The sequence below is a fragment of the Meriones unguiculatus genome, chromosome 7, assembly GCF_030254825.1.
Source record: "Meriones unguiculatus strain TT.TT164.6M chromosome 7, Bangor_MerUng_6.1, whole genome shotgun sequence".
Classification (NCBI taxonomy): Eukaryota; Metazoa; Chordata; class Mammalia; order Rodentia; family Muridae; genus Meriones; species Meriones unguiculatus.
Window position 1 is genome coordinate 14,897,458 of NC_083355.1, and position 18,880 is coordinate 14,916,337.

The window sequence follows — 18,880 nt, forward strand, 5'->3', positions numbered from 1 at the left end:
GCCTCCCATGTCTTTATCTGTCTGGTCTTGTTTCAATGTTTTGTAGGAACCGGGGGCCGGACCTTGTGAGTGTTAAGCGTTCTACCATTGAGCTCCAATCCAGGTCCTCAATCATGTATCTTCTCAAAACGTACTCTTTTGAGAGCTGGAGAGGGCTCTCAGTGGTTAAGAGCACTGGCTGCTCTGGCCGGTGACCCAGGCTCAGCTTCCAGCACCCACACAGCAGCTCACAACCATCTGTAACTCCAGTTCCAGGAAACCCAAGCTCCTTTCCGGGCTTCAGAAAGTGCCAGGAATGCAGTGGGTACACAGACATCCCTAGAGACAATCCCCCATAGGTCCAAACTGAATCGATCTTTAAACGCTGGTATGGTGGCATGAACTTGGAGTGCAGTTGCTCTTGGAGACTGCAGAGCTGGAGTAACAGGTGACCAGGAGCTGCTTGGTGTGTGCCTGGAAACAAAACTCAGTCCTCGGCAAAAGCAGTCGTGCTCTGAGCTTCTAGCTGTCCCTCCGGTCCTGGAGACAAGCAGATGAAGGTGTTGCTGCGTGCCATGCATGCCCTGGCCCTGGTTGGCTGTGTCTCAGGTCCCCTCAGCGGTGGCTCCCACAGCAGTGGCTCCCACAGCAGCGGACCGAGGTCTGTGGCCTTTGTCTCTGCCAGCCTGGGCATCAGGCTGGGCACCTCCCTGGGTGGTTCTCTTCTTTCCAAATAGGTCCTCCGAGGATAGCAGCCCTCAGGTGGGAGTGAAAGTGATCCCCGGTCCGACTCCACAGAGAAGGCCCTGGGAATGTCTTTATTTGAGGATAAAATAGAGAGCTTGCGGCTGCTCTGGGGTTTGGGACAGTTTCGCAGAGAGGGAAATACTTGCTGTTCTCAGCTAGCTGTTTTCTGGGCAGATGGGTCTCATTTGCCACCCCACCCCCCAGCCGCCATCCCCTGTCATGCCTTTTGGATGGGCATGAAACTTAAGTAGCCCCAGTCAATGGGAGTCTCTGGAGGTATACATTCTAGAAATTTCCAATCTGACCACGGAGAAACTGAAGAAGGGTTACCTAGCAGTCCAGTCAGGGTCGCCTGTGCTACCTTTTTCTGGCCAGAGAGAAACCAACTGTCCAGGTTTTCCTACAGTGTCCTAACTTGGTTTTCAAACTTGAGGTCCACATCCTGGGAAAATCTTTAGTCCTGGGAAAATAGGAAGCGTTGACTCTCCAGGGGAGAATGGCTGCTTTGCTTGCATCCCCAGGTTCCAGAGAGTAAGATGTGAGTTGTGGAAGACATGAGGAGAAGCCAGAGTCTCAAGGGAGCTCAAAACACCCAAGAGTTGGCATTCCTTCCCCAACTTTTCTGAGTGTCTCAAAAAAGTGCCCCCGAGGCAGGATCTGGCCTCCAAATTCATGGTGTAACTGAGGATGACCTTGAACTCCTCATCTTTCTGCCTTTACCTGCCAAACCCTGGGACTACAGGTGTGCACCATCACAAAAGGTTTATGCAGTGTTGGGGATTGGACCCGGCGCCTCGCGCAGGCTAGACAAGCACTGTGTGAACTGAGCTGGGTTCTACCGCTGTATGATGGATGGATCAGTTTGTTCTGACTATGAGACAGGCTGGTTCTGATGGGCTGGCTCAGCAAGTCTAGAGCATAAAGACTGGATGTCTGCTCTGGCCCTAGAGGTCTCTATGGTCACCTCCGGGTCACTTCTACTGCAGAGAAGCTCCTAATCCCCAGACAGGAAGCACACACAAGATACGTAGAGACAAATACCCTGACCACTGCAAAGATGTTCAAGACCAGATGCTTAGGCAAAAAAAAAAAAAAAAACAAAAAAAAAAAAAAACAAAAAAAAAAAACAGGCTGAGAAACCCTTTGAAATTCTTAACGTATGAACTCCGCTCTGTAAATAAGCAAGTTAGAAGCCACACATGGAAATGACACCTCCTGCTATCTTTAAACTCTTATCAAAGGGCAGGCTTAAAAGATGGCTTGCTTTGGTTTTCAGGGAGGAGTTAAAACAACTGCAGCTTTTATTAGCGCGATTTAAACGCTCATAATAACATTCTCAGCTTTGAGCTGCCCAGGGTGCTTCGTCATAAACATAAAACCTGGGGCTTGTCTGTAGGTAGATCAGTGTGGTTACGAGGGGTGCTTTTCTGTTCTTCTGGAGATGAACTGATGTCTCTGCCTATTTCCACTTGAGCACGGTGCTTATAGAGCTATCCTTAAATGGCCAACTTATTTTTTCATCACAGGCTTCCTGGTATGTGTCTAATGACCTTACTGTCCTTTGGCCAACATCCAGTGCTTGAGCTTCAGAGCCCAGTAAGGCAGAGCTACAGAAGAACCCCTGGAATTGGAGCAGGGTGCTAGGAACCGAACCCGAGTCCTCTTCAAGAGCATCAATGGCTGAGCTGTCTCTCTAGCCCCTTGATAATGTTAACTGAGGTAGAAGATCCACTATGAGTGGAACCATCCCCCAGAGAGGGGAATCCTGAATTGTACAAGAGGAAAAAGCAAGCTGAGCAGAGGTGTGCTTGCATTTGCTACTCTGTTCTGACTACAGATATCTGGCCAGTTTCCCCAAACTCCTGTAGCTGTGACTTCCCTGACATGATGGATTGTAGCCTGGAACTGTGAGCTAAAATGAGCCCTTTCTCTCCCAAGTTCCTTTTTTCAGTGTGGTTTCACTCTGTCTCAAAACACATAGCTGAACAAATAGAAAAGAGATTTTCTTTTCTTTTTTGTTTGTTTGTTTTTGTTTTTTTGAGACAGGGTTTCTCTGTGTGTAATTTTGGCTGTCCTAGAACTTACTCTGTAGACCAGGCTGGCCTTGAACTCATAGAGATTCACCTGCCTCTGCCTCCCTAGTGCTGGAATAAAGGGCATATGCCACCCTACCCCGTGGAAATATTCAAAGAGACCTTCAGGTAATAGCTTTGTAGGTTGTTTACCTCTGGCCTCAGGTCAAGGAAGACAAGACTGGTGAGGTGACTTGCCTCAGAGCTACCTATCTGCCTTTGTTGGGCCCTCAGATCTTTTTTTTTTTTTTCAATGCAGTTTATTCAGGAACATTGAACAATCCTCGGACCCCGGGGAAAGCCAGCCCACAGCTTAAATAGCCTCTGGGTAGCCAACCCAGGCGTGCCACGGGGGCAATGCAGATAGGTCCACATACACGGAAGCAAGCCAGATCCTCGGCCTTAGCCAAATGTGGAGTTGTTCGTGACAGAGAGCACTCACCATCGGGAAGGTGGAAGGCGGAAACCAGCTCCATCTTTAAGGCGCGGCATTACGCAGCTCTCTACAGTTCCCCCTTTTTGTTTTAGACGCATCAGGCAAGAGTAGAGGTCTGATCTCTGATATTAGAAATAAATTGGGACTTTGTACAGATGTTCATTTAGGTGTCATCCACCCAAAGAGCATCAGACCCGTCCGATACCTTTTTCTCAGAGGCGGGACCTGGGGCATCAACCCGCATGCAATCAGACATGCTCTTCTCTGGGTCCAAAGCGGCTGACCCTGAGTGCAGTGCTTAGCCTCGCATCCTGAGCGTATCATTTTAGCTTTTTGTGGTATCCAACCATGCTTGGGGAGAATGTCCTGCTTCAATGGCTGTAAAGGCCTGAATGATCATGGCTGCATCACACTGTTGTGAGACTCTAATCTTGCATATATACCACAGGCAAACCAAGGAGACCAACACCAGAAGACCTGCTAACACTCCCATGCCCGCCCATTCCTTCAGATGATTCATGGCTGCAGCAATCCATGTTGATAATCTGTGGCTAGTCCTGCGTCCGCTCCGGTAGAATTTACTGTGACAATGGCCACTCTCAGCTGCTCCATCGTAGTATCGAATTCTCCAGTCCAATTACCTAAAATATAGCTCGACAATTGTTTAGACAGATTTGCAGCACAGGAAAAATTCTCATGTTGTATGCTAGTGACACAAAGTCCTGCATACTTTCATTGACAACCAGGTTGAGCGATTTGCCATAGGGTATCAATTTGCTCCTGCAAGAGGTCAATCCTCTGATTGGACACCATCAAGCTTCCTTTTAGTTGAGCATTAATTCTTTTATGTACAACTAAGGCATGAGCTACATTGGCTAAATGATTATTCAGGGTCTGAGCAGTCTGCCCAGTATGACTCATGGCTAATGCCCTGGTGGTAGCTCCAACAGCCGTCAATGAGATGGTAGTAACAATGGTGGCTGTAGTTCCAAGATCCCTTTTCTGTCTGAAGAGAGTCATAGCGTGAGGGGCATCAATGGGCACAGGTACCCGGTGAGGTATGCGAGTAACCAGGGCATACCTAAATTTACTAGCATTCCAGCATTGGGGCCCTCAGATCTTAGATCTCCACTGTACTTTCTTGTGTAGCTGTTTCTAGAAGCTGTGGTCATTGCAGCACCAATTCCTGCTGGCCTGTCAGGGGTCACACTTTCCGCTCTGGGGGGTGCTGGCACAGACCAATGGTACCACCCACCTCCCCCTGTTCAGTGCCCAGTCACCCCCCAGCTGGGGACCCCAGCAGAGAAAGCACCTGCTCACCCTGACTTGAAGGTGCAGATTGCTTGCCATCCAGAATGAGTAATGGAGGCACACGGTGGAGCGGATTTTACTCATCCCCCAGGAATGGACTCTTGGAAGGCTCCAGTCTGACTAGCTTCAAGTGTTCTGTCTCAGGCACAGGGCATTTTATCCCTCTCCATGTCTGCAGTTACTTCCTTTCTGGATACTTCCTGTTTCTGGAGCAGGCAGCCTGCCAGGCAGAGCTCAGCCTCCGAGCAGGAGCGGACGGGCGGAGACATCCTTCCTCTTGTTTCTAGTACAGAATCCCATCTTCCTTCCCCATCCGAGATATCCATCGAAACTCTCTGCCTTTCCCAGGTCCCTGCATGCCACAGAGGGTGGGAGAGAACACAGAGTAACATTTTTTTCTTCTTCAACTCTGATCTTTGGCAGGTGCTTAGCAACCATTATTGATCGCTGGCTTCTCGGGCACAGGTAATCAGGAAAAGATCTAGGGCAAGGGTCCATTCATTCACCGACTTAATAAATATTTATTGAACGCCTACTATGTGCCAAGCTCTGTTCAAGATGCTGGGCTAAGGCAATAAACAAAGCCTGGACATCAGTGTCCTCACAGCAACTATGTTCCACTGGAGGGACAACTGGCAGTTTAGATACAAGTAGAAAACATTATAGCACGTGAGACAGTGAGAAATGCTAAGGAGAGAGAACAAAGCTGGGACAGCAAATATGAATTCTGGGTGCAAGGGAAGTGTAAGTTATTAAACGAGGTGGCAGGGAGGGAGCCTTTGCTGCAAAAGGGAATTTTGAGCAAACATTTGGAGAAAGAAGAGAGAGGGAGCTGGGGGAGGGGGAGGCCAAGAGCCTTCTGGGAAAAGGGAAGAGTGAAAGCAAAGGTCCTGAGGTTGGATATGCTCGTGTGTGGACAGACCGGTTGGTGGATAAGAGAAAGGAGAGTGAGTCGGAATAGAGTGATCGAGGAGGGGGAAGTTGCAGGAATGAAAACACAGAAAGCCTTTTACATGGTAGTATAGACTTTGCTTTTCACTGTACATTGCACAGGAAGCCACTGGCTCTTAGCAGAGAAGGGCATGATGATTTATGTCTTTATAGGAATTCTTGGGAACTGTAGAGACAGTTACCTGAAGAGGGTGAGGATAGGATGTGGAAGCAGGAAGACCACTGAGGAGGGGACTTTAGTAGTTAGGTTGAGATTGGGGGTTTGGGGAGATGGTGGTAGCAGGAGAGACAGGCAACAGATTGGATGGAGGGTCACAGGATCTGCTGATAGGCTCAGGTGTGGGCTGTGTGAAAACACTGGGAGACAAAAATAACGCTAATGTTTGGCTGGGTGCGGTGGTACATGCCTGTAATCTTAGCATTTGGGAGGCTGATGCAGGAGGATGGCATATTTAAAGCCATTGTAAGCTACACAGTGAGTCCCAGACCAGTTTGGACCCCATAGTGAGACCCTGTCCCTAAAGACAATAAATAAGGGCAAGTGAGGTGGCTCAGTGAGTAAAATTGCCTGCTTCTAAGCCTGATGACCTGAATTTGAACCCCAGGACCCAAAGGAGAGAACCAGTTCCCCAAAGTTGTCTTCTGACCTCCACATTTACACTGTGACATGCATGCACATGCACACACACACACATGCACACACACACACATGCACACACACACACATGCACACACACACACATACACACACACGCCAATTTATAAATAACAAGAATTAAAAACCAATCAGCAAATAAAATAATATAAACATAAAGAGAGTTGGGAATGTAGCTCAAAAGTAGAGCATTTGCCTACCACACGTGAGACCCTGGATCATGTCCCAGTGACAAGAACACTTGTCGTCAGCCCTCCATCACTAGAACAAAACACATGGAGTTGGGGCCTGGGGGTGCAGCTCGGCAGGTTAGCTGAACATACAGAGTCCTAGGTTCAATCCCTGCCACCGCATGAGCTTCGTGCACACCTGTCATCCTAGGATCTGAGAAGTAGAGGCAGGGGGATCAGGAATTAAGGGTTGTCTTCAGCTACATTATGAATCTGAGGCCAAGCCGGGACTGCATGAAGCTTGATCTCAAAAACCAAAACAAAACCTGAAAACCACCCGTGAGATCAGATGAGAGAGTAGAAGGAACCAGGAACCCCTAGCTCTGCCTCCTGGGAAGCCCTTTGGTTCATTCGAGCAAAAGCGAAAAGGACAGCGCGCTCCTTTTCTATAGCAGCCAGGCATGTAGCAGCAAGATGGAGTGGGGAGGGCCACGAGCTGAGCCCTTAAGATAGGACTTCAGAACAAGGGGAAAATGAAGTTAGTGATTGAGGACCGAGGAGGCCGAGTCCTTAGCTTTTAGAGGAAGTAGCTGCTGGGTAGACAATTCCCAGGCCTGGGTGTTTCACCTTAATCCTGTCAATGCCATCACTGCTCCAGTTAAAAACTTCCTCCTCTTCCTCCTTTTCCTCCTCCTCCTCATTCTCTTCCTCCTCCTCCTGTAATGCTGGAGATGGCACTACCTCCATAGCTGTGGTTTTGGAGATCGGGAAGAGAGCATTGGCCCACCCCTGGTGACAGCTGGCTCCTGGATGCCCTAGAGGGTTTCCTGACTGGCAGTGACCTCCTCCAGCCGTTACGTACCTTCCCAGACACTAACCGACTCTCTGCCACTCCAGAGTAGAAGCTGGAGATGTTAGACAGAGTGGCCCTTGTGCAGAGGCAAGAGTACTTTTAGGTGTCTTGGCCCCGAGGACACGCACAGTGAGTCAGCCCTGTCTCCCAGGAGGAGTCTCCCGTCCTGTCCACAGGCGACACACTTTGCTTTAATCACCACCCCGCCTAGGCTTTCTGGTCTCTCCCCTCACAGCTCTGTGGTGCCTGTTATACTCCCCACCAGCTCCTTCCCTCCTAAAACATTCTGGAATTTTCCAACCATGAGGTCTTTTTTTTTTCCTCTGTCCTTCCCCACCCCACCCCCCATATTTGTGGGTTTACAAGCCTTTATTTCTTGACTATCATTTTCATAAAGTCTCCTGAGGCAGGGAAAGAAAAACACACACGAGCAAAACGCCGTTATTAAAAAAGAGCAAAACTTAGAAAATTATGCTGATGTCACCACTTCACAGAGACGTTGGGGAGGGGAGTGGAAGGGGGGGAGGGATCAGTCATCCCACATTCCAGCAAAATCGCTCTGCCTTCTGGGGTAGGGCCATGTGACTCTCCTCTGTGCGTGTTTGCCGAATGTAGTCATAGTGCTGGCTTTTCTGTGAAGCTTCCTTCCTGTTTCACTTGGCAAGTTTCGCTGGAAGCATTTCCTCCCATGTTTTGACAAATTCTTTAAAAACATTCTTCAGACTTATTTATTTTACTCGGATGAGTAAAACACGTATGTGAGTGCCCTGGGTGCCTAGCTAGTGCTGGAGGAGGTGGACCTGGAACTGGAGTTCTGGATGGTTGTGAACCACTGTGTGGGCGCTGGGAACTGAACCCTGGTCCTCAGCGAGAACAGCCAGGGCGCTTGGCAGCTGAGCTGGCTTCCCAGCCCTGACATAGTCTTTGTAGCTATAGCTTGAAAATTTTAAACTTGCATTTCTTTTTTTTCTTACCGTGTATGTACTGCTGTGCCTGTGTGGGGGTCAAGAGAGGGTTGTCTCTTTCTGTCATGTGGGCCGTAGGGATCCAACCCAGGTCCCGGGGCTTGGCAGTAACTATCTTTACTGGCTGAACCCTCTCACTGGCCCTATAATGGTAGCTTTTAATGGGTAATATTCGTCAAGGGAAATCATAAGAAAAGGCTTTAGCCAGAATTGTATAGCGGGCCTCTCTTACCAAATACCCAAAATGTTCCTGGTACTGGCTCATAAATGCAGTGTGGAAAGGGAACGAAATAGAATGACTACACTCAATATTTTGTTTTTGTAAAGAAATGTCATTTGAATGTTGACAGTGGAATTTAAGATATGGTAAGTTAATGGAAAAAATATTGATAATTACAAAAATAGTGCAGGGGCAACTGAGTAACTATTTAGGGGAAAAATTCAATTTTTTTAATGTTTGGCATGAATTCCAAATGAATCAGATGTCAAAAGAGAGAAAAGAAAAAGGAAGCCCGTAAAAATCCCTTGAAAAATTCATTGGAGAATATTTTATTATTTAATAAATGGAAATTTCATCTGAGTGTGTAACTAAGGCCAGAATCCATCAAATAAATGGGTAAGTAATGATTATATCCAAATATAACTTCTTCATGGTAGAAATCAAATGAAGTCAGAAGACAATCCAGGGCAATGCATTTTCAATTTGAAATACAGAGTGGACCCATTTCCCGACTGTACACGAGGCTCCTATAAACCAAGGAAAGAATGGAGCCAATGGCTTAATGGGAAAAGGGCAAACTATACCAGCCCAGCCCCGAAGGGAGAGAGGTGCTCACTGTGCGTGAGTCTATTACGTTCCTGATGATCTGGCCAAAGCCTCAGGAAGGCTGCCTAGACCACCCAGATAGGTGCAGTCCTCGTCAGAGCTGGCCTTTTCTGAGCAGGTGCTCCACGAAGAGTGAGGAGCTCAGCGGAGAGAAGCTGGAGATGGATTCTGGCATCTCTCAGACCCTGCTGGAGCTGGAGCTGAACTGAGCTCTCCTGTGCAGCTGAGGGAACGTCCTCACAGCCGAGGCCGCTGAAGCCGGTGGCGGCTGGGACGCTGGCGTTTGCACCAGTTCTTTAGCTGAAAAATGTCCATAAAATCCCAGCCTCTCACCAGTCGGTGAGTCGGGGGGGGGGGGGGGGCGGGGGACGGATGACGTAGCAGTCTTCGCTGCTCAGAGGAGTACTCTGTCTAAGCCAAACTTGTACCAAACAGAACCAGGAGAGCCCCGGAGGCAGCTGCGGTCCTTGAGTCTTCCCGAGAGCAATCGTGGGTGAGGGGATCTGGGTGAAACCGGACAGCAGCCTGCCCATGGAGGTTCATCTAGACAGATCAGCCACACGCACGCGCGTGCGTGCACACACAAACAAATGTACGTATGTAAACACATTTCAAGCAAGTTATCCTATACCCTGGCTACATGTTGATGCTTACTCTGTACTGCTCTGAATGACAGCGGAAAAAAAGCAATTAGTGAAAAGATGATGTATTGCCTGCCTCGTTATAGCTGTGCTGGCTGGTTCCTAACGATGGGGCTGGAATACAGTTGGGAGCTTCCCTTCTTTCTGTATACCTCCTGTGTTTGTTTATTTATGGGTTCCATCAAAACTGATAAAAATCAGGTGTGACAGCAGAAGGCTTCTTGAAGATCTTGGCTGCAGACAGAAGGAGAGAAATCAAGAAGATCAAACAGGTCAGGTAACGTGGTTTGCAGAGCCCTCCACAGGGGAACAGCTTTGAGACCAACTGGGACAGGAAGAAGTCTTCACCCAGGACTTCAATTGTGCATAGCCAAGAAATCTTTGGCTACACAATCCCCAGGACTTATCATGCTAGCCTTTTTTTAATGGCGTAGAGATAAAAATGTGTATTTTAGTTCAGTTTCTTACCTGCTTGAATAGAGAGCAGAGGATCATCTTTCACTGATCATCTTTAACTCTGCTTACAGTCCATACGTACATTAACACAAAATGTGTAATGCCTTTGAAAGTTAATATTTTGCAGAGCAAGAGGACCAGACACCAAAAAATAAAAATGAAAAAAAAAAATAAAAATAAAGACAAGTAGCCCAGATGGTCCTTCCTCACAGATGGCCTTAATGACACTGCTTCCTCAAAAATCTGCATCTGGGACAATTTCAAAACGGCTGGCTAGATCATCCAGCATCACAGACAGATGCAGTCAGAACTTCGCATAGCCCTGAACTTTCTCAGCATGCAGAGACTGGTCATCAAAAGTGACAGCTAGCTTTCTTAAGACTGGACGGTATCCCAATCTTCTTGGATTTCCCCAAAGAAAAACTACATCCCAGATCAGCAGAAGTGATTTAAGAAAACCGCACCTCATTTCCAAGAGGGGGTGGATGGTTTTTGGTCATTCTATGGGTGATATGTGTTTGTCATTGTTTAAAGGGGTTGGTTATAGACATGGGAAGTAAAAGGGTAGAGCATTGAATCTACTTTTGGACCAGAGAACATTAATAAGCCAAAAATCTTGCATTGTTGGAGATCTTTGTATTATATTTCATTACAACATACTAACGTATTGCACCTATGTAATTTTTAGAGCTGCAATGTTAAATTCTAGTCTTTGCTGAGAGCGTCTATTACCAACTGTTTAGGATAATTAAGAAATGCAGATCAGCAGTCACACAGTCAAACTCATGGTAATGTTAGATACTAGTTTAGTTAATTACAAAAATATGTTTCTTAGATTGATAAAAATAGCTAAAAACAATTTAGATAAGTTAGATAAATAAATGGTCTTCAAAAACGTCAGAGATCTACAGAATATGGCATGTAAAGATTTTATTAACTTAGGGCTTTTTTTTTTTTAATACAGTCCAGGCCTTTATTTTTTGTACATCAGGCCATGAACTCATATGGAATGGGCTCCAGCAGCTCCAGCTCCTTCCTGTTGGTCCTCACAAAGTGTGCTTCTCCTGGGGGCGCAGGCTGGCACTTGAGCTTCACCCGGATGCCCTTCTCTTTGACCTCCTTCTGGTCGTTCTCCTGCTCAAGCTTCAGGAAGCTGTCCCAGCTTTTAGAGTGCCTGATGTGCTCAATACGCACATTGATTCTCTTGGCCAGGATCTTGCCCTTAACGGGCTTGTTCACAGTGGTGCTGGGTGACGTTGTAGACCCGTCCAGTTTTGCCGTGGTAACATGGGGCATTCCTTTTTGAACAGTGCCCACGCCCTTGAGGTCTACAATGCCACCCTTTTGGTAGATTCACATGTATGCGGCCAGAGGAACAATGCCGTGTTTCCTCAAAGGCCTGGAGAACACTACTGAGTGCCCCTCCTCTTCCCTTTATGTTCCTCATCTTGCTGCGTTACTGCAAGCTGGTTCAACTTAGGGCTCTTTTGACAAGGAGACAGGTCTGTTCCTGCTTCACAAAAAGTCTGTCAATTATTTTGGGCCAGGAGGCTAAAGATGATGCTCCAACGTTACAGAAGAATTTTGGGGAACTGTCCAGGCAGCCAAATATCTCTGTCATTTCTATACTTTTGGAAGCTACTTGCTTGCACTTCCTCCATATTAGGTGATATTTATTCCTTCCTAAGTCTCTGATGGGGTTGAAGACTGTATAAACTCTGTTCCCCAATGGTCCCCTGCTACATCAATAAAGCAGTTTATAGCCAATCACTGAGCAGGGGAGAGACTAGTGCTGGACTTCCTACCAGCCAGGGGAGGAGGAGTTAGAGGATAGGAAGTAGGGGTTTGGGGAGGAGATTCAGCTGCAGGCAGAAGTTCTGGAAACACCGGTAGATCCCTATAAAGTACAAGAGCCCCGGGATGAATGTTGGGAGAAAACCAGATTTATTTAGAGGGTGAAGAGTAGAGTAATAACTGCTCAGTTCCTGTGCTGTGAAGTATGTTATAAACAAAGAGTCTCATTTATATGATAGCCAGGTTAAGAGTGAGAGTAAGAGAAACAAACACACTTTTATAAAAGTAACTGTAATGATTTGATAATTGTTTTTATTTTATCTCATGCATTTGAATGTCAGCTCGCATTGATATCTAATGCACCATGTGAGTGCCTCATGCACCTGCCTTCTGGGGAAGTGGGTAGAGGTGGCCAGGTGCCTGACAGCCTCCTTTTAACGTGACCTTATGGGAGAGCCACCCAGCAACCATCTCCCAGCTTGGCCCCATCGGAGAAAAGAAAGATAGCAGGGTGTCTCTAGGGAAATTTTAATGATTAAGGAACCTGATCCTTATTTTGTCCCTTTCACTGGAGAAGCTTGGGGGGGGGAAAGTGGTGCTTAAATTATACGATTAGCAATGAGCATTAAGCAATGTCTGCTTAATGATTCTTCTGCTTTGTGTATTACTTATTTAAGTCATATTTTGAGAAATGGGATGATGGCATTAAAGGAAATATGAGGTTTAAAAAATTGTATGTGCTGATTGATGCAATAATTTCAGCATTTGGCGGGTGGAAGCAAGAGGATCAGGAGTTCTCAGTCAGCCTCAGCCATGTAATGAGACATCCTAGGCTAGAAACCTTGTCTCAAAAACAAAAGCCCCAGGAACCAGAGAGATGGGTCAAGCTGCTTTTGAGTCATTTCTGTTTAAGAACATAGGCTGCTCTTCCAGAGGACCTGAGTTTGATTTCTAACCCCTAGATGGTGGCTAACAACTGGCTGTAATTCCAGTCCTAAGGGATCTGATGCCCTATTCTGACCACTGTGGGTACCAAGCACACACATACTTGCACAGGGATATATGTATGTAAAACATCCATGCACATACAGATAAAATACAACTGAACACGTGTGTCTGTGTATATTGTGTGTTGTTAAGTAACAGTTTCCTCTGGGACTGAAACATTCCAGCCCTCAGCGAAGCTCCTTAAACAGGAAAGTAAACAATGAAAGAGCTACAGGATGTCCCTGAAACTGACTGGATTCATTAGGTCCCTCCCTACCAGACTAAGCAGTAAAAGCGGAGAGTTCTACTCAGAAGAATGAAACCAAGCTGAAAAGAAGACTCAGACCAGACCTGCTGCCTGGAAGAAACGGAAACCAGACGCTGCCTGGAAAAGGTTTAGGCCAGCTGAAGTACCAGGAAAGGACACTCTCCAACCTGTTGAGCTGCCTGCAGGCTGTGCAATTTGCAGGGTCCCCCGCACTGTTGTTGGTCATTTCTGCTACTGAAACTCCTCATTCACCAATAAAACTCATGTTTCACCAAGTTAAACTTTGGTCATATCCACTCTTTAGTCTGTCGTGGGTTCTCTCTCTGGGGTGAGTGGATGAGTGTGTTGCGTCTTCCAGGAAAAGTTTTGTCACAGAACAGTTTGTGTGTATGTGTGTGTGTACACATGTGAGTTGGAAGAGGCTGGAAATTCAATCCTCAGCACCGCAAACAACCTCCAAGTCAAAAGATATGGCTGCCTCTGCCTCCTGAGCTTTGAGATTAAGAAGATTAAAGTGCGGGCTGGAGTGATGGCTCAGAGGTTTAGAGCACTGGCTGCTCTTCCAGAGGTCCGGAGTTCAATTCCCAGCAACCACATGGTGGCTTCCAACCATCTATAATGAGATCTGATGCCCTGTTCTGATGTGAAGGCATACATGCAGGTATTGTATACATAATAAATAAATATAAAAAAAAGATTAAAGTAGGTATGGGTGCCCACTATACCCGGTTTCTAATCTTAAATTTGTATCAACCCAGAGAGAGCCCCAGAGTTACATTGATTGGCAAGTCCCCCATTTCCAGCCCGGCTGTAATCACTCAACTCTCTTCTGCCTCTATGGATTTGCTGATTCTGAGCAATGTCTATAAATGAGATCATGCAACATATGGCTGTTTTGTTTGAAGACACAGTGTCACAGTGTACCCCGGCCTGGCCTAGAACTTGCAATCTCTCTGTCTCAGCCTTCTAAATGCTGGGATTATAGGCCTGCACATCCAGCCAAGGATGTTTTCAAGGTCCTTCCACATTACAGCACGAAGCAGTGTTTCTCTGCTTCTTATGGCTGAGAAGAACATTCTCTTGTCATTCTAATGGAGCTGGCACATTTTGTTTATCAACTCATCAGTTAGTGGATTTGTGAGTTGTTTTGATCTTTGGCTGTTTTGAGTAACGCTGCTATGAACATTGTGTGTGTGCTTTCATGTGGAAGAACGGTTTTTACCTGTTGCTGGAAATAAACAGATGTGATTGCAACCCTCGGCAAAGCTGTACATAAAATGCTCAAATGTTCTTTCTTGTGTGGGGTCCTGGGGATTTGATGTGGGCCTCACCCGTGCTAGGTAATCTCTCTGTCCTATCACTTGACAACATATGGAGCTCCATGACAGCCAGAGTTACACAATGAGAGCCTGTTTCAAAATAAATAATTAAACAAATAAGGAAACAGACCAATAAATACATAAACAAACAGGTAAAATTAGAGAGTGGCATGGCAGTATCACTGCGAATGCTAAAACTATGGAATTTTGTGCGTTTCAGTTTATTTTTTTATGTATGGGTGCTTGCCTGATGCATGTCTGTGTACCTCGTGCAAGCCAGAAGAATGCGTCAGATCACCTGGAACGGGAGTTACACCTGGTTGCGATTGGGACTTGAGCCTGCGTCCCCTGGGAAAAGCCGCTGCTCTTAACTGCTGAGCAGTGTCTTCAGCCCTGGCATGCTGTATTTATCATTGCGTGGATGAGGAGGATGTACGTGGGTGGTGACACGTGTAGGTCAGAGGGGCAACCTTGGGTATCCGTTCTCTCTCTTCACCACCGGCTCCAGTTACTGCACTCCTGTCATCGTGTGGCGAGTTTTTCTGCCCACTCAGCCATCCTGCTGACATCTATTTATTTACTTACTTCTCTCTTACCTGGAATCGAAGCTGGGCTCTCCCACGTGCTCAGCAAGCACGGTACCATCCAGTCACATCCGTGGCTCTGAAACGTGCTGTATGATGGGATAGATCTCAATAAACTGTTACTTTTTCTTTTTAAGTAAAAGGTAATTAATTCTGTGACACTCTGGCTGATATGAGAAAACCGAGGCAGGAGGATTGCTTGAGTCTAGGAGTTCAGGGCAAAGCCGGGCAAGGTCGTGAGAGCTGGCCTCAAGATAAGTAAATATAAAGTAACAGCATATAAAATACATTTTCACCCTTTTTTTTTTTTTTAAGTAATGGAAACATTCCTGAAGAAATGGAAAACTTATCTGGGAAAATCTAAATTGCCAATGTTTGTCCATGGGGGAGTATAGAAGACACTGAAGGTGTCTTTCGAAAAATTAGTTCAGAAAAAAAAAAAAAAAGTCTGCTTCTACAGAATTCTGTTCTGTCATCTTTGAAGACACACACCGGGAAGGCTGCAGGGGGCATGTGCTGAGGGAAGGTCCTTCTTTTTCTGAAAAGAAGGTTCCACTTTTATAGAGTTCATCATGCCCTTGGCTTCAGGGCACCCCAAGTCCCAGGGCTCAGTCTAACAAATCAAGCAAGAGCAGTCATTGCAGAAAAATGCAGGTGAAAACTTACGAATCAGTAGGAGAATGCATGCTTGTAGAATAATGTAGGGCGCAGCGCCGTTTGCATTTGAGTCCTGCTTAACGGCAGGGAGGAGTCTTGTGCTAAATGGGAAAAATCTGGATATTAAACTGATTTTACAGAATAATCATGAACTATGTTTTTTTTTACATGTGATATCCAAACAAGTTGGATAGGGTGCATGTAGAACAGTGGTCATTTCTGAGCTTTTCTCCTTTGTAATTTTCTGATTTCCCAAATTTCCTATACTGGACATGTATTACTCGTTAACCAGAAAAACGTTACTTAAAATATGTTTGTATAACCTAAAGTTTAAAACAAAATGTGTTAAAATCATAATGGTAATCGTTGGGAATGACAGAAAATACCTTTTTGTTTGGTTTGGTTTCTTTGAAGCAGAATTTCTCTGTGTAGCCGAGGCTGTCCTGGAACTCAGCCTATAGACCAGGCTGGTCTCGAACTTAGAGATCTGCCTGCCTCTGCCTTCTGAGTGCTGGATCAAAGGTGTGCATCACCAACACCCAGATAAAAAATACATTTTAATGCATTTTGTTATTTAGATTTATTTATGTGTATGGATGTCTTGCCTGTATGTGTATCACACACCCACAGGGGCTAGAGGGCTAAGGGCATTGGAGTCCTTGAAAATGAAGCTACAGATGGTTGTGAACCACCATGTAGGTGCTGGGAACTGAACCCAGTTCCTCTAGAAGAGCAGCCAGTGCTCTTAACCACTGAGCCACGTCTCTAGCCCTCATTTCCTAATTTTATAATGAACAATTATTGCTTTATTTGGCTCTTTTATTTTTGAGACACGGTCTTACTGTTTAGCCCTGGCTGGCCTAAAATTTGTTAGGTAGACCAGACTGGCACTGAACTCACAGCCATCCACCTGCTTCCCTGCCACGGGAGTGCTAGGAATGAAGGTGTGCTCTACCATAGCCAGCTCTATTTATGATAAACATGTACAAAAACAATATCCGTTAGCTAGATAACACTTGGTATTTTTCATTAGTATTATTACTTTTTAATTTACAAATAATAGAGATTTTTTTTTTTTTTTGAGACCGTGTCTCTCATCTAAAGCTTTCCAATTTGTTTAGGATGGCCGGCCAATAAGTCCCGGGATTTGTCCATCTCCCCTCCCTCAGCACTGAGATTACAAGCACACATCTCTGTCCATTTCCACATGGGAACCGGGGCCTGAACTCAGCAAACATTTTACTGGCTAGCTATCTTCTTAGCCTCACCACCTCTTTATTTACGTGTTGTTGCCTGAGTCTGTGTGTCTCTGTGCGTGTCACCTGTGTACGGGGGTTCCCCATGAAGGAGGCAGAAGAAGATGTCAGCTCCCCCTGGGGCGGGGTTGTGAGCCGCACAGTATGGGTGCTGGGAAACCAGCTTCCATCCTGTGCAAGAGCTGCAAGTGCTCTTGACCACTGCGCCATTTCTTCATCCCCTCCAGCCTTTTTAAAAGTCAGTTTTTCAGCTCTCCTGGACGTCACTGTGTAGCTAACAATGAGGATAGCTTTGACATCCAGATCCTCTTGCCTCCACCTCCCCTCCTGGGTGCTGGGATGACAGGTGTGGACCACCACGCTTCTGAGCCTTCATTCTCAGCATCTCCAAACCTTCCAAACAGCACAGCGGACACAAGTTCTTCAGCATCCCAATTTCTTCTGTCTTTTCTAGTACTCAGGCCTGCTACTGCCCTGGTTTGATTCTGCACCGAACCTGTGAGTCAAGGGGAGCCGTCAGGTCCTTCATCCTCCGTGTCATCCTCTGCTTTCAGCCCATGCCGCTGCAGTGATTCAGACCTGAGCCCTCTGTCAGCTAAATGCCTGAGGTCATTTCCACTGTGGCTGCTGTTGGCTCATGGCTCCCTCAGCTTCTGCCCAAGCAGCAGACTTTCTGGACCCCGTTGATTTTGCTCTGTTAATTTGCCACCGCCGGGTGTGGGGGGGGGGCAGGAGGGAGGACTTCTTTGACTCACAGAGGCGCGCAGGGAGGTTGTGTGAGTGTGGAGCTAGGGATCTTGCACCTTTAGGACCTTGTCAGAAGGTGTCAGTGGGACTTGGAAATCACACTTTGCAGCTGATGATGTGAATGCTGTCGCTTTTCTCTTCAGCTGGTTCCCACCTCGTCCTGGGTGCCGAACTCGGAGCCCTGTGCCTGCTGGGCAACCAAGGACAGAGCTGTGTTGGTGGAATGCTTTGCCTAGCAAGTTTGAAGCCTTGTGTTCCGCTTTCTCCATATAAGCCTGACAGGAGGCGCATGCATTTACCTGAGGACCTCAGGAGCTGGAGGCGGGAGAAGCAGTTTCCACACCTCCTTCTATGCCCTTGACTACTGTGCTCCTTGATGGTCCTCTGTCCGTTTCTGCTCTGTCTCTGGGTTTATGTTGCCCAGCTTGGCCTTGAATTTTCTGTATAGCTGAAGATGACCTGATGGTCCAGGTAGACCTCCCAACCTCCCAAGCAAGTGCTAGGATCATGGTGCTAATTCTGTGTGTGTGTGTGTGTGTGTGTGTGTGTGTGTCTGTCTGTCTGTCTGTCTGCTGGTTTTTCGGGACAGGGGTTCTCTGTGTAGCCTTGGCTGTCCTGGACTCACTTTTTTAAACCTGGCTGCCCCCGAACTCAACAGAAAAATCCTCCTACCTCTGCCTCCCTGAGTGCTGGGATTGTACCAGTGCGCCACCGTGCCTGGCTTGTATGGTGCTAATTCTTTTTTATTTTTCAGCAGGGTCTCATGCAGTCCAGACTGGTTTTGGACTTCCTACATAGCCAAGTATGACCATAAACTTCTCACCATCTTGCCTCCATCTCCTGAGCGCTGGGACTGTAGGTGTGTGTCACGATGCCTGGGTTCATGAAGTGTGTGTTAGGGGAGCCTTTTACTGACTAAGCTATATCCCCAGCCCTTGGCATTGATTGTGTGTGTGTGTGTGTGTGTGTGTGTGTGTGTGTGTGTGTTATTTGTAATTTTTGAGTGGATATGTACAGTCTTCCTTAATTGCTCAAGCTTAATTCTTTTTGGAGCCTGGAGCTCACAGACTGACTGGTTAGTCTGACTGGCCAATAGGCTCCAGGAACCCATGTATCTCCTACCCTCCCCCACACACCAACAATTACAGCTGTGGGCCACTGGATCTGGCACTTTACATGGCACTGTATCTGGCATCTTACATGGGT

The 18,880-nt window shown here is 46.7% G+C and overlaps 1 pseudogene; it reads right to left on the reverse strand.

The window, feature by feature from the left end:
- Positions 1–11,049: 11,049 nt before the first annotated feature.
- LOC110547031 (large ribosomal subunit protein eL21-like) lies at positions 11,050–13,337 on the reverse strand (annotated as a pseudogene).
- Between the last annotated feature and the right edge of the window lie 5,543 nt (positions 13,338–18,880).